This window comes from Vulpes lagopus, chromosome 20 (assembly GCF_018345385.1).
Source record: "Vulpes lagopus strain Blue_001 chromosome 20, ASM1834538v1, whole genome shotgun sequence".
In the NCBI taxonomy this organism is placed as follows: domain Eukaryota; kingdom Metazoa; phylum Chordata; class Mammalia; order Carnivora; family Canidae; genus Vulpes; species Vulpes lagopus.
The window spans coordinates 10,633,297-10,649,811 of record NC_054843.1 but is presented as its reverse complement, the minus strand read 5'-3'; the positions used below and the strand labels follow the sequence as shown (position 1 = coordinate 10,649,811).

Sequence of the window (16,515 nt, the reverse complement as noted above, 5' to 3'; positions counted from 1 at the left end):
TCAGGGCATTCCAGCTATGGGCTAGCCATCTTCCACAGTGGGCATGGGGAAGCAGAGAGCACTTATCCCTGATTGACAAAAGGGCATAGAGGGAAGGGGGAGGCAGGATCAGACACTTCATGAGCAGAGTAGAGACAAATATTTGTAGTCCTGGAGAAATAAAAAATGTCCCAATCTAGTTCCTCAGGAGCCCTGGTGGCACATCCTGTCCCTGGATTCTAGGATATAGTCTGGGATCCTGCAATAATAAATCCCCGTTTTTGCCTTTTCACTGCAATAATTACTAAATGATGGCCAATGAGATAGGCAAAAACATAAAATATAAAAAAGATTGTTGCAGACAGCATTCAATTAACCCAAATCTTACAGCAAAGAGATTGGCTGCAATCTGTGTGTATGTGTGGGCGTGAGCCTGCATGTATATATGGGGTATGCTTACTCAAATCAGGTGATAAGAAGTTGAAAGGAGTTGGCAAATTGAACTCCAATAAAAAAAAAAAGTTGAAAGGAGCTTCAATTAAACCAGGTTAAAGGAGAAAACTGAAAGCCACCCAGAAAACACATGAGACCATGTTATGAAACTAGATTCCAGGTGAAAGATGTGGACACAGAGCTGCCTCTTGACAAACCATACAGGTTCCAACTCTAATATTCCAACTGCTATTCACATCCAGGTACCATCTTCACTTTTCTGCCAAGAATTTGAATCTGTAACTACGTTAAAATCCTGAATCTTGGGATCCCTGGGTGGCGCAGCGGTTTGGCGCCTGCCTTTGGCCCAGGGTGCGATCCTGGAGACCCGGGATCGAATCCCATATCGGGCTCCCACTGCATGGAGCCTGCTTCTTCCTCCGCCTGTGTCTCTGCCTCTCTCTCTCTCTCTGTGACTATCATAAATAAATTTAAAAAAAAAATTAAAAAAAAAATCCTGAATCTTCCACTACTAGACTCAGTTGGCCTACAACAGCAAATCACCTCCTCTTGGTTCAGTAAGTGACTTTGCAACCCTAGGAGAATATGCAGATGGCTCTTAGATGGTGAGATGAATCAAAATCAGAATATTGCTACATTTTCTCAATTTTAACATCTTGGAATTTGGAATGCATTCTGTAATCAATGGCATCAAACAATTATAAATGGTGGCATTATTAAAGTAACATTATATCTTACAATAGAAGACTAAGAAGATCTAAGAAGGCATCTTAGATTCCATGAAATATGGTGTTCCTTTCATGGTAACTTCAGGAGACAGTGTTGAATCACCATCACAATTTGTGTGTTATTTAAAGAACTCAAAACAGGGGTGCCTGGGTGGCTCAGTTGGTTAAGCATCCAATTTGATTTTGGCTCAGGTCATGATCTCAGGGTTGTGAGATTGAGCCCCATGTCAGGCTCCACCCTGGGTGCGGAGCCTGCTCAAGATTCTCTTTCTCCTTCTTCCTCTGTCTCTCCTCCTAAAATATATATATAAAGAGAGAGCTTGAAATATTGAAGGAAATCTAATGTATTAGAGAACCTGGCATATTGGACTTGCAGTTTCAATTTGAAATGTTTAAGAAGATATAATCAATTTAGTTTGTAGGAAATCTTTGAACATTGTATTATTAGGGTACAGTCTAACCCCAAAGTACAATCACTCAAAAATGATAGAAGTCAAGTGGTGAGTTGTCCAGAGCTGCAGGCTAAGCAGTTTTGCTATGTGAGGTCTTCTAGTGAATGGGTTCCTTCTCTCCTTTGGCTCTGCTGTGGCCTGTGTTATCTTCATCAGCACGGTTGATACTGGCTCACTGCCACATGCAAGGAAGTGGGAAAGAAGTGGGGCCACTGCAAGCGTCTTAAAGGTGATGATCTGGTTGTAGCATACATCATATCTACTCACATCCCACTGGCCCAAACTTAGTCACGTGGCCACAGCTGCCCACATAGTGTAGTCTATTGTTGGGTGAACGTATCTCCAGTTAAAGCTTAAGGGTTTTAGCTAAAGGCAAAGAGGGGAGAATTAATACCAGAAAGCATTTGGTAGCCATTCACCATGAATCTCAAGAAACTTCATTCACCAGGTTTATAAAATTTTAATAATTGCTTAAAGGCTTAGAAAGATTTCACTTGTCAGTTTTATAAGTTTGTCACATCAGACGTTTGAAGTGTTTTAGAGAAACATATATTTTAATTTTAAATACACTTAAAATGTTTTAGAGAATTAAATAACGTTTCTAAATAGGGAAGTTACCTAGGAGAACTTATTACTTAAATGTAGTCAATTTGATGTTAATCAGATAAGAAATGAAAGTGATTAATATTATTTTTACCTAAAAATTAGTAGACATAAATAAGGGTAAGAATTGTGAATTAAACATAAAGACTTTGGAAGAACCCACGTTTTTAAATATTACAATGTTTTAGACTGGCCTCTTTCACTTAGTAATATGCATTGAAATTTTCTTCATGTCTTTTCATGCCTCGATAGCTCATTTCTTTTCATTGCTGAATAATATTCCGGTTTTTGGATATACTAGAGTTCTTTATCTGTTCCCTGCTGAAGAACGTCTTGATTGTTTCCAGGTTTTGGCAATTATGAATAAAGCTGTTATAAACGTCCATGTGCTGGGTCAATACTAAGGAGCACGATTGCTGGATCAGATGGTAAGAGTACATTTAGTTTTATAAGAAATTGCCAAACTATTGCAAACTATTGCCAAACTATATTTCAAAGTGGCTGTACCATTTTGCATTCTCATCAGTGTTAAATGAGAGTTCCTGTTGCTCTGCATCCTCACCAACATTTGGTGTTGCCAGTGTTCTGGATTTTGGCCATTTTAATATGTGGGTAGCAATATCTCACTGCTGTTTGAATTTGCATTTTCCTGATGACATATGATGTGGAGAATCTTTTCATATGCTTAGCCATGTATATATCTTCTCTGGTGAAGTATCTGTTAAAGTCTTTGGCCCTCCCCCCCCCCTTTTTTTTGTATTAACAAGTTTACTCAATATTGATAGAATACAAAATTTTATATGCAACACATTGACTTTAGTATTACAAAATTTAACCTTTTTATAAGCTATCTTATGGTGTTATTCTTTGCTTATCTGCTCTAAGCTATGATGTGTTACACCAACAGATCCCCTTTCCCCACAGCTTCATACTATGTACTTAAACAGGTGATTTCTTTCCTTTCAGCAAGGTGGAAAAAAAAAACACAAAAATTCCCACCAGGAAAAAAATGTTAGCCTAAATTCTGAGTTTCAACGTAAGATAGTACCAGAAATAGGTTATAGGTGACTTTAATTTTTTACCTGAATAGTACTATATGAGGTTACAATGTTGGCCAAAAGAAGACACATTTTCTTTTCATTAAACTTTTATTTTAATGGGTATCAAAATTTTGTGACAGATTTTTGGTCAAGTTGTTTCTATTAAAAAGCACTCATTTTTTAAAAAACTAATAACTTAACACTGCCACATACACACAACAAATGGTCCACAAAACATTCTCCTTCCCTTCTGAAGGTTTTATGATGCATTGCTCTCATTAGCCAGTCTTTTACTATTAAACTTAAATGGCCAATTAGCACAAACCATTCTGATCAAGACTGAGGTGTCAGGTATTGGGGAGATATTGGGCAGGTATTCATTTAGCCTTCTGAGCTTTCTGGGCAGACTTGGTGACCTTGCCAGCCCTAGCTGCCTTCTTGTTCATCACTTTGCTGCCACCCCCTCTCCCCCACAGCAACTATCTCACATCACGAACAACAAAACGGCCCCAAGGACGATAGTCAGAGAAGCTCTCAAGACACATAGGCTCGCCAGGAACCATATCAATGATCTCAGCATCACCAGATTTCAAGAATGTGGTGCTATCTTCCAGCTTTTTTCCAGAATAACAATTAATCTCCTTCAGGTCAGGAAACTTTCAAGCAATGTGAACTGTGTGACAATCCAGCACAGGTGCATATCCACCGCTGATCTGGCCTGGATGGTTCAGGATATTAACTTGAGCTGTAAAACCAGCTGCTTCCATTGGTGGGTCATTTTTGCTGTCACAAGCTACATTGGCATGATGAACATCTTTGCCAGATACATTCTTGACATTGAAGACCACGTTGTCCCCAGGAAGCATCTCACTCAAAGCTTCATGGTGCATTTGAACACACTTAACTTCTGTTGTAACATTGACTGTTACAAAGGTGACCACCATGCCCGGTTTAAGAACACTGGTCTCCACTTGGCCCACAGGGACAGTACCAATGGCACCAACTTTGTAGATGTCCTGGAGGGGCAGTTTGCAAGGGCTTGTCAATTGGACCAGTTGATGGCAGAATGCAATCCAGAGCTTCAAGTAACATGATTCCACTGGCATTGCCATCTTTACGGGTGACTTTCCATCCCTTGAACCAAGGTACATTAGCACTTGGCTCCAGCACGCTGTCACCATTCCAACCAGAAATTGGCACAAATGCTACTCTTCAGGGTGATAGCCAATTTTCTTAATGTAGGTGCTGACTTCCTTAATGATTTCCTCGTATCTTTTCTGGTTTTATGGTGGCTTAGTGGAATCCATTTTGTTAACATCAACAATTTGTTGTTTCACACCCAGTGTGTAAGCCAGAAGGGCATATTCATGGGCCTGCCCATTCTTGAAAGATACCTGCTTCAAATTCACCAACGCCAGCAGCAGCAATTGGGACAGTATGGTCAGCCTGAGGTGTGCCTGTAATCATATTTTTGATAAAGTCTCTGTGTCCTGGGGCATCAGTGATGGTCACATAATACTTAGCTGGTCTCAGATTTCCTCAGGGAGATATCGATGGTGATACCACGTTCATGTTCAGATTTTAGTATATCCGAGACTCAGGTAGATTTGAAGGAGCCCTTTCCCATCTCAGCAGCCTCCTTCTCAAATTTTTTGATAGTTCTTTTGTTGATCCCACCACATTTATAGATCAGACGACCAGTAGTGGTAGACTTGCCTGAGTCTAGATGTCCAATGATGATGTTGATATGAGTCTTTTCCTTTCCAATTTTGATTTAGGTTTCATGGTGGTTTTCATGACACCTCTGTCCTGGTGGCAAATATGTTGTGAAAAAGTCTTTGGCCTCTTTTTAAATCAGGTTATTCTTTCTTTCATGGATGGTGCTTTTTGTGTTGTACTCTATAAAGGCTACATACTGTATTTTTCCAGTTATATGACATCCTGGAACAGGCAAATTCATGGAGACACTAAAAAGAGCAATGATTGACAGGGGTTAGGGAGGAGGGAAGGATGAATAAGTGGAACACAGAGGATTTTTAAGGACGTGATAATACTCTGTATAATACTTGACAGTATTGTCAAGTACTTGACTTGACAGTAGATACATATCATTTATACATTTGTCCAAATCCACAGAATGGACAACACCAAGACTGAGCTACGCCCATGTGAGCTATGGACTTTGGGCGATGATGTGTCAATGTGGGTTTATCAATGGTAACAGATGTACTATGACATATGATGTGGATAGTGGTGGAAACCATGCAAATGTGGGGGCAGGTGCGAGGTTATGGGAAACCTCTGTACCTTCTGTTCACTTTTGCTGTGAACCTAAAACTGCTCTAAAAAATTAGGTATTTAAAAAATATTACAACTTTAATAACTTGAGTAGTAATTAAAACAAGTAACTGTATGTAATCTTCTGCACATAGAAGCCTTTTTAACGTATTAAAAATCTCAAGTGACATGCTCTAGAGCTTTTAGATGGGTTTCTGTTTTAAGCAAAAGAATTTTGAGGAATTTTAGTTTCTCCCCCAACCTCACTGCATCATGTTTCTAGTCTGAGTGTCATAGACCTCATAGCCACATTTTTAAACTTCATCCCATTTATGACAACCTTCCATGTATGCATGGGTGGAAGATATGCCTATTGAGATGCCTATCTAACCTCCTCTTTGCTGCGAACTATTTCTCTCTACCTGTGACCTCCCAAATCTGCAGGGCTCCGAGGCAGCTGCTGGCTGTCACAATGACAAAATTTGACCTAGTCTTCAGACTTCACAGATTGGCCGAGGTGGGCCACTAACCCAGCCAAGAATAAAAAATGTGCCAATTGAAGGAAAGCCTCATGGGTGGCTAGAGGGATTATATGTAGACCAAGAAGCTAGGAATAGCCATTTCTATTGTGCAGACTGGAGAACAGAGAAAAAGAATCCTTTTGTTGAAAGAAGAATTAAGCTGATGGGCAGAAGGACAGAAACAAAAGATGGAGAGCATCCTAGTTTTAGTCTGCTCCAAAGGCCCAGTCAGCTGCACATTGCCTTGAGTCCTGGGATACAGCTGGCACACTTCTAATAATTCATCCCTCCCGTTAAACAAACTACAGTCAGTTATATTATTTGTAACCAAAAGAATACTATTGTGTGAAAATATGTCAAACTCATTGTGTGAGGCAAACTTGTAGGTTTTGTTTTCAAAAGAAGTAGCTGCTTGGTTGTTTCAATTAGAAGAATTTTTCAGGGGAGACCTGACTTCTGGGTTATAAGTATAGGGACTAGTCTAAGGCATGTACCCTGGTAAATCCATGAAATTGAATTTATCTAAAATTCAATTCTTAGCATGACTCTAGCCTGATCATCACTTGCAAAATACTCAGCATTGAATATAAGAAAGTTATAGCCAATAAATCACATGTGACTTGTGTAACATCTCATTGGGCTGGGAGAGTTTTATCAGAAGATACACAAATTGTGTAATATGGTCTACGGTAGAAACTGCCAGTTCACTGTCGTCTCCCAGCTAAACCTACCTTTCCAAGTCCTTCTTGGGAGGAAAGGCAAAGCTATAGGATTAAGTTCCAACTTGTGGAATATAAGAGGGGATGATGAGTAAAACTTCTGGAAGACTTCTTAAAAAGAATGCCACAAGACTTTCCTCTTCCTTTTCCTTCCTGGGAAGGAAAGGATGTTTCTGGCATGTGAACATGGTGCTAAAGGAAGGAATGGCCATGCTAGATGGCAAGATGGAAGCCATGTGTTATAAATGGATACAAATGGATGGCAACAAGCTAGAAAGAGCCTGGATCCCCAGCCCTACTTACATTTAGACCTTCCCATGTGATAAACCATCTTACTTAGGTCACTGTTGTTTTGACTTTTATTTCAGTAGCTGAACTGGTACCCTAACTGTAACATAGCCTTTCCATGGAAAAACAAAAATGGATGGCTGTTTCTTACAAGAGGTATTGTAGCCATCATTCAACAAATGTTTATCAAGTCACCAAGGTCTGAATGTGAACAGTTGAGCACTCTTGGAAAAACTGTCCAAGCTGGTGAAGCAATCCAGCCCATGTGAGATGACGAGTGCCCAAAGGAACACGGGGCATTTAGCCCAGGGAAAGAAAGTGTTGGGATAGGCCAGAGAGCTGTGTTTGGACATAGGAAGAGTTTATGTGGAAGAGGGGACAGACTTGTTCCATACGGATCCAGAGGCCTGAAGTAAGGCCAACAGATTTATGCAGGGAAGTGAAGCATCCCACCACATTTGTAGATCAAAAGAATTCTACATCAGTCCAGGTTGTTGGCTTCAAGCAACATGAACAGACTCTAAAATCTTAGGCAAAAATTAAATTTATTGGAATAATATTTGGGGGAATCTCAGAATTGACCAGAGACCAGAGTACTGGCCAGAAACGAAGATTAGCAGGTTCGGAAGGCTGATTAGCAAGAAGCATAACCACAGCCATTGAGAAGGAAGGGTCTGGTGAGCATGATGAATGACTTCTAACTCTTCCTCATGTCACTGAGTCATTCACTCAGGACTCAAAATCATGAGAGAGAGTCTGATGGTTGCACATGGGATCATTTTCCATTCATTGGCTGAACATGGAAGAATAGTGGAAAATCGGTCCCCGATGACTCTGGCATGGAAGTCAGGCACCACCTCCAAGAGGAACCCAGATACAATCAGACAGAATTCCAGTGCTACCTCTCATGATGCTTTCAAAGCCCATGAACCTGTGACCAGTGTCTGGGGATTGGGAGGGACTTGTCCTTACAGAGAGATTATCTCCTTTCCATATCCCTCATATGTGCTCAGACACTCTCTACTGAATGATTCCAACAGTGAAAGGCTCCTTAACTTCTTGTTATTAAAATGAAATAAAGGCCAGGAGTTTAGACTCTCTACCTGGTACTCAAGACTCTCCAACTCTGGTATCATTTTTGTAGGGTTAAGTCCTGTGAGTCTTCTACAGACACCTTTCCTCCTGTCAAATTTATTCACTCAATGTCACCATCCTCTGACCCCACCAAAACATCTTGTGTTTATCCTCTTTTCTCCTCCCGTCTATCTAAATGTTATCCATTCTTCACATTCCAGCTCAAATCCCACATCCTACATGAAACATTCCCAAGCCATCCCAGCCCAAAGTCATGTGTCTTTGGAAATTTTTGCCTGTACTCGTTAGGCAGTTAATAACTCTCCTTTTATATACTTTCTATTTTTTAGAATTGATACTTAAACTCTGTTAGACTATTTAGTTTTAAACATACTTATATTAAAAAAATTAAAGGAATAAACATACTTACGTCATCCCTGCCTATGCAGATTATAACTTCCTAAAGACATGGACTATTTCTTATCCATCTTTGCATCTCTTGCAAAACTTAAAATTCTTTCCACATGGACATTTTTTCCTTAATTGATATGAATACCAGAGGTGAGCATGGTCTTGACCTCTTATTCAGGAATTTGGGGAAGGGGAAATAGGGGAAGATGTGAATAGAAATATATCAGAACAATGACAGAAAATGACTTTCCTAAGTATAAAAATGATGTGAATGATTTATATTTTTTACAGCTTTTTTGAGCTATAATTGATACCTAATAAATTGCACATACTTAAAGTATATAATTTGATAAGTTTTGACATATGTATGCATCCATGAAATTATTGCTTTAATCAAGTTATTAAAAATATCCATCATCCCTAAATGTTTCCTCACATCCCTTTATAATCCTCCTTCCTCATTTCTACCTCAAGCAGCCACTGATTTGTTTTGTGTTACTGTAGTTTGAATTTTCTAGAATTTTATATAAATGGAATCATTAAGTATGTGGGTTTTTTTTTTTTGAGGCGGATAATTGAGCATAATTGAGGTTCATCCACGTTGCCAAACATGTCGATAGTTTACTTCTTTTTATTGCTGAATACTATTCCATTGTATGAAATGAGGATGATAAGTCATCACACATAGAACTGCTGTGAGCATAAAGCACACTGATACTAAAGATACATAAAGCAACACTCAGTAAAAGTTGGCTTTTATTCCCTATATAAAACAATCATGGTCATTAGTTAGAAATTATCTAACCCATTTAATGAATAAAGAACCCAAGACATAAGAGATGAAAATGACTTGCTCAGTGCCCTCAAGATAAAGATTACACTTAGGTCTTCTGACTCTCAACCCAGTGTCTTCTCCACTCTACAATTGAGACTATTAAAAAGAAGCCTCAATCTTTTTATAATGTCAACTCAAAAGTTACATCCTATCACTTCTGCTGTATTCAGTTACTCAGAGGTCTTTAAGCCTGGCTCACACTGGAGGACAGGGAATTATACAAAGTGTAATGCCAGTAGTTGGGGATCATTAGAGCCCATCTTAGAGGCCACTTATCATAGGCCCCTTCTCCTTGCCACTGGCAGTGACCAGAATTTTCACAAGTCTGGTAGGTTGGGGTTGTGGTCAGAAGCTTCTGAACTACAGAATGAGGAGCCAGTGAGTGTATTCCTAAGCCAATGACCTAATGGGAGACTTGGCTGTTCCCTCATGGAAAAAAAGTGAAATCTTAGTTCCTTTGTCTATCATTGTACATCAGCCACACTTTTTCAGTAGGAAGCACAGCCTGTGGCTAGGCCCATGGAAAGAAGAGAGTTGGGCCAAACAGTTTTCTTCTGCCTTCAAGATGACACCAAAAACACATTCATATGGAGTCAGCATCTTATTTATGTATGTATGTATATGTATGTATGTATGTATGTATGTATGTTTGCTCAGCATCTATCAGGTATCTGTCCCCCTGTTTGGCACTGAGGGCACAAGAGTTTCTTTTTTTGAGAATTTAGGTATTGTTAGGGCCACAAGATAAAAGGGAGATGACACTTTTCAGTTCCAGCTCTCTAAGAAGCAGATAGAAAGATAGGATCAGACATGTAAGAGATTTCTTGGAGGAAATGCCTGTGAAGGATAAAAGCTGTGGGCTTGCAGCTGGAGTCAAGTTTAGTAGTGCTGAATCCCAGGCCTGAAGATGGCCTTCCTCACCGGCATACCAACTGCTCTCCTTTCTGCATCTACGAACTTGACCATGTCTTAATCACTGAACCATTAACAACAGGAGGTTCTCCAAAATAGGATTATTTATAATTTTCTTACTAATTATGTATTTAGTATTAAGCTCAGTTGTGGACTTCTTTATTCAAGTTGGGAGCTAAATTCCCAAGATATTCCCTAAATGTTCTCCTAAGGTTGTGGTAACTGGAGGCTGAAAGTTCAAGATGATTTATTGTAGGAGGTATCACCTGAAAGCCCCCAATTATCTTGTAATTTTAATTGCATGTAAGAATTTTTCCTTTTTGGCAGCATAAATAGCTGCTATTATTATTGCCAGTAAGTTGATTTTTAAAAATATGGGCAATTTGGAAAAATAGATATTATCTAATATTAAAACATTGTATACTGATTTGAGATACATTATAAAGTTATAAACTCTTCCTCAGAGCTGCTTTTGAGGGGTTAGACTTCCTACCAGATACTTCCTTCATTGCAAAAGATCATTTACTTCCTGAATATGTTCTCCATTGGAATTTTCTCTCTCTCCCACATGTTCTTACCTGCCTGTCATCTGCCTTTACAGCAAAAGGAAAGTCCAATGAAGTTCAGATCAAGGGCACAACTCTGTTTTGACCTGGAGTCAATGGGGGGCTGCATAACTATTGGATATAATCTAGTGCCTATGGTCTTTGCTCCTTGTACCAAATCTATGTAATCCCTTCTCATTTTAATGAGGGCATTCTCCCCAACACGAGTCAACAGAACCCTGCAACACCTGTGAGATGATCCTCACGGAGGGTGGACTTTGAGATAATAGTGGTCTATTGACCTTCTTACCAGAAATTGTTGACTGGTGGTGTCATGACCCCGCAACTTCCAATAGTTCTGGGGTGGCCAGATCATTAGGTGGTGGATCTGCGTAGGCTTTAGGACTACCAATTTCTTTCTTTTGGCTGAAAGCCTGAACATGGAGACTTCTTAGAGAAATAAAAGATAGCATCTCAGTTCTTCAGAAGATTTGAATCTTGCTATGAAGATTTATGGAGGTAAGACATCCAGAGAGAAAAAAATACTAATAAATGGAATTGTAATATAAGCTTTATGAATTAGAAGCTGAGGAAATGCCATATGGAGGCATGACCAAAACAAAGGCAAGTCAGTCCAGAATGTTTATTGAACAGAAACCCAGGGTCTGTTGGTGACACCGGCCGGCCTCATGAGCTGCCCCTCACGTATCCAATCAGTCACCAGATCCTACAGATTCTATCCCCTAACACTCCTTCCTATGATTCCCACCAGTACCTGTGCCATGCCCTCCGAGCTTGACCCAGCTCGTGAACTTGACCCTTTCAACCATTCAGGTCTGATCACATACTGCCCTTTCATGTCCAGCCTGAAAACTGCTGCGTGCTGAGCAGGCTGGGCTTGTGTACCTCTCAGGCCTCACCCTGAGTGATGGTGCCCCTGGTTTATTTTACCAGGTGCTCCTCTGGCAGGAAGCCTTACCCCCTGAAGACCCGTTCAGACACTGCTTCATTCTCTTGCACCCTCTCCAGCTCATGGCTTTTGTTCCTTTTACTAAATCTAAAATTCTTCCATGTGTGCTCTGGATTTTGTGCTTGTGGAGAAATAACATAAAGCTGTTTAACACCTCCAGCATTATTGACATGTGACATGAATGTCCCACTAATAATATATGTATGTTGCACACTACTGTTTCATTCTGCAAGGCACACAGCCATCAGCACATGGGAGATGACCCAGCGAGGCACTAAGAGGGTGGGTGACAGTGTGTGCAAGGGGTTTAGAAATACCAGTGAGTTAAAACATTTAAAAACAAAAGTTTGAAATGTGTGACTTGGGTCTGGGTCATAAGTTGAGCCGTCGGGCTGAGAAATGGTGGTGTACTTTCCTCAGGGGGAAGATGATAGGCTGAGGGGCGTGATGATTGACAGCTGAAAATATGACTTGGTTGGACTGTGGGATTACTTTCTCCATTCATTGAAAACATTTCCATTTCTTCACTTTTTTGAGAGCTGTCTTTAGATGCACAAGGCCTGTCTTTGACATATCTTTGAGAAATAACGACCTTCTGTGAGCTCAAGGTAAAGCCTTATCATACAGTAATATAAAATAAGAAGGTAAAGATGATTAAGCTGCCCCAGGGCATACACTGACATTACTTTCTTGAAATAGGACTGGATTTCAACTTATTTTTTCTTTTCTATTGCCTCTCATAAAATCATACTCGAAAATGAATCAAGATTTCTGGTTAATCAAATCTTTGATATATACCACATTAAATGTTTTGGAGACACTATGTTACAGAATAATTTTTTTCTTGTATAATTGAAATTTTGGACTCTTTCACTGATACCACCCCATTGCCTCCTTCTCCTGGGTCCTGTCAACCACCATTTTACTCTCTGCTTCTATGGGTTTGAATATTTAGATGTGTCATATAAGTGATTATACAGTATCTATCCTTTTGTGTCTGTATTTGTCCTCCAGTTTATCTCAAATGGCAAGATTTCCTTCTTTTTAAAGTCTAACTAGCATTTCATTGCACCACATTTTCTTTATATGCCCATAGACATTTAGATTTTGTCATATTCTTGCTATTGTGATTAATGCTGCAATGAACATGGGAGTGCAGATAGCTCTTCAAGATCTGATTTCCATAGATAGATAGATAGATAGATAGATATCTCCATAATACGGATTCCTGGATCAAACGGTAGTTCTAATTTCTTCAGGAGTCTCCATACTGTTTTCCACTATACTTTTTAACTCTTGACACCATTCTGACGGGTTTGAGGTGATATCTTGTTGTAGTTTTTTATTGTTTTAAAGATTTTATTTATTTATTTGGGAGAGAGAGAGAGAGAGAGAGAGAGAGAGAGAGAGAGAGAGAATGAATAAGGGGAGGGACAGATGGAGAGTGAGAATCAGACTCTCCGCTGAGAATGGAGACTGACACAGGGCTTGATCCTAGGACCCTGAAGTCATGACCTGAGCCGAAGGCAGATGCTTACCTGATTGAGCCACCCAGGTGCCCCCTCAAGGTAGTTCTGATTTGCATTTTCCAAATGATTAGTGATATTGAGCACATTTTGCGTACCTGGTGGTCCTCTATATACTCTCTTTGCCCATTTTTAAATCAGATAATTATTTGTGGTTGTTGCTTTTTAAATAAAATTTTATGAGCTCCTATGTGTTTTGGATATTAACCCCTTATCAGACATATAGTTTGTAAATATTTTCTCCCACTCTATAGATTGCCTTTTCATTGTGTTATTTCCTTTGCTGTACAGAAGCTTTTCTGTTTGGTGCAATCCCATTTGCCTATTTTTGCAATTGTCACCTGTGCTTTTAGTATCATAGCCAAGAAATCATTACCAAGGCCAACACCAAGAAGTTTTTTCCCTGTGTTTTCTTCAAGGAGCTTAATGGTTTCAAGTATTATGTTTAAGTCTGAGTTGATTTTCTTAAAGATTTATTGATTTTAGGCTACTCTATGAGCCAGCAATTGCACTACTGGGTATTTACCCCAAAGATACAGATGTAGTAAAATGACGGGACACCTGCACCCCAATGTTCGCAGCAGCAATGATCACAATAGCCAAATTGTGGAAGGAACCACGATGTCCTTTGACAGATGAATGGATAAAGAAGATGTGGTATATTACTCAGCCATCAGAAAGGATGAATACCTACCATTTACTTTGACATGGATGCAGCTGGAGGGTATTATGCTGAGTGAAATAAGTCAGTCAGAGAAATACAATTATCATATGGTCTCACTCATATGTGGAATATAAGAAATAGTGAAAGGGACCATAAGGGAAAGGAGGGAAACTGAGTGGGAAATAATTAGAGAGGAAGACAAACCACGAGAGACTCTTAACACTGGAAAACAAAAAAGGATTGCAGAAGGGGAGGTTGGGGGTGATGGGGTAACTGGGTGACGGGCATTAAGGAGGGCACAGGATGTGATGAGCACTGGGTGTTATATTTTATGTTGACAAATTGAATTTAAATAAAATATTAAGTTAAATCAATCAAAAAATAAAGGTAGAAAAAATATTTATTTATTTTAGAGAGAGAGAAAGAGAGCCTACACAAGAGCAAGAGGAGAGGGAGAAGGAGAGGAAGAGAGAAAATCTTGGGCAGACTCCCTGCTGAGCATGGAGCCTGACAGAGATCGATATTACCACCCTGAGACCATGACCTGAGCCAAAATGAAGTCAGACCCTTAACCAACTGAGCCACCCAGGCATCCCAATTTTGAGTTGATTTTTGTGTGTGGTATAAAATAAGGATATGATTTCACTCTTTTGCATGTGGATATCCAGTTTTCCCAATGGCTGTAGTGAAATGACTGCCTTTTTCCCATTATGTATTCTTGGGCCTTTGTTGAAGATCAGTTGACCATTGGTTGACCGTATATGCATATTTATTTCTGGCTTCTCTGTTCCGTTCCATTGGTCTATATATCTGTTTTTATGCCATTATACTACTGTTTTGATTGGTATAGCTTTGTAATATAGTTTGAAATTAGAATATATATTGTCTCATTCTTCATTCTTCTTGTGGAGAATTGCTTTCAATATTCTTTTGTGATTCTGTATTCATTTTTTTTTATTTTTTATTTTTTTTTATTTTTTTTTCTGTATTCATTTTTAAGGTTTTTTCCCCTATTTCTCTAAAAATTTACATTGGGATTTTGATAGGGATTGCACTGAATCTGTAAATCACTTTGGGTGGTCTGGGCATTTTAACATTACTTCATCTAATCCATGACCATGGATATCTTTTCATTTGTGACTGCTTTAATTTATTTCACCAGTGTTTTATAGTCTTTAGTGTACAGATCTTTTGTGTCCTTGGCTAAGCTTATTCCTAAGTACTGGAGTAATATTAATACATTAAATATTACAGTAATATTTTATAATTCTAAATGCTGACTTATATACATAGTATAAAATTCAAAAAATCTTTCTGGTGAATTTAAATTTATAGTTATGTAGGAGGACACTAAATTTGCATCAGCATTCTTTGTGATTTTATTATTTTTTAATGAGCCCATGAGCATTCTAGTGCTGTGCTTTACAAAAAAAGTTGGGCAGCCCGGGGGTCTCAGCGGTTTAGCGATGCCTTCAGCCAGGGGTGTGATTCTGGAGGCCCTGAATCGAGTCCCGCGTCCGGCTCCCTGCATGGAGCCTGCTTCTCCCTCTGCCTGTGTCTCTGCCCCTCTCTCTCTCTCTCTCTCTCTCTCTCTGTCTCTCATGAATAAATAAACAAAATCCTTAAAACAAACAAATAAATAAAACAGTTGAAGAGGGAAAATCAGGGTAGTTGCCCTTTCTCTCTCTTTCAGAAGGAATGGAGTGAGCCCCCTGGGCAGCCACCAGATTGGGATGGTTGGGGTGCTATGTTGGGGCATTATGCAATCAGACTAATTTCCTTATACTATCAACATGCTAGACTGTCAATAAGCTAGACCCTTCACTCATCCCTGGGTAGTAGGGAAAAAGTATGGGGCTTCCGAGGGGGAATGCTAAAAGTTGAAGTCAACTGGTGGTATTGACCTGGTCTTTGGCCTGGTATATTACCTCAGAGTCCATATTTTATCATTCCCAAACTGGAACACGTGGCTGATAACAGGAGGGACAATTGAAGTAGGGACCATCCTAGAAAACCTGTAACCCACCTATGGTTCAGAAAGTCTTTGCTTTCTTCTGTTATTTATTTATAGTATTCTACTTTTTTTTTTTTTTACCCAAAAGTGAAATGAGTCAACACTAACCAAGTAATTTGTATTAATACCTGTGTAGTTTTTCTTTGGAAGAGTATGAGTTGTGAAGTCCAAGAATAGAAAATGTTAAAACCCAGATATCACAGAATAGATGTGTTCAAAAATCATCTTAATTTTGATGGGGGAGAGAGGTAAGATCTGAGAGATACTAAGGTGTCTGGATAAGGTGACAAAGAGACTCCATTCTTGGTTTACATGGAACACGTGGTAAATCTACTGAATAATATCATTGGCATCTTCATCTGCGTCCTGCGAGGGAACCAGAGGCTAGACTAGGTATGGGCTCAGCCTTCCTATAGTCTTGTTCCAAATTTTCTATTACTGTTTGACCTGGGCCTAGTACATAACCTTTGTGTTCCTGTATTTTTGAATCCTTAAAGTGGGGGG

General features: G+C 39.4%; 1 pseudogene; it reads right to left on the bottom strand.

The window, feature by feature from the left end:
* Positions 1-3,632: 3,632 nt before the first annotated feature.
* On the bottom strand, positions 3,633-5,023 carry LOC121479332 (annotated as a pseudogene).
* Positions 5,024-16,515: the final 11,492 nt, after the last annotated feature.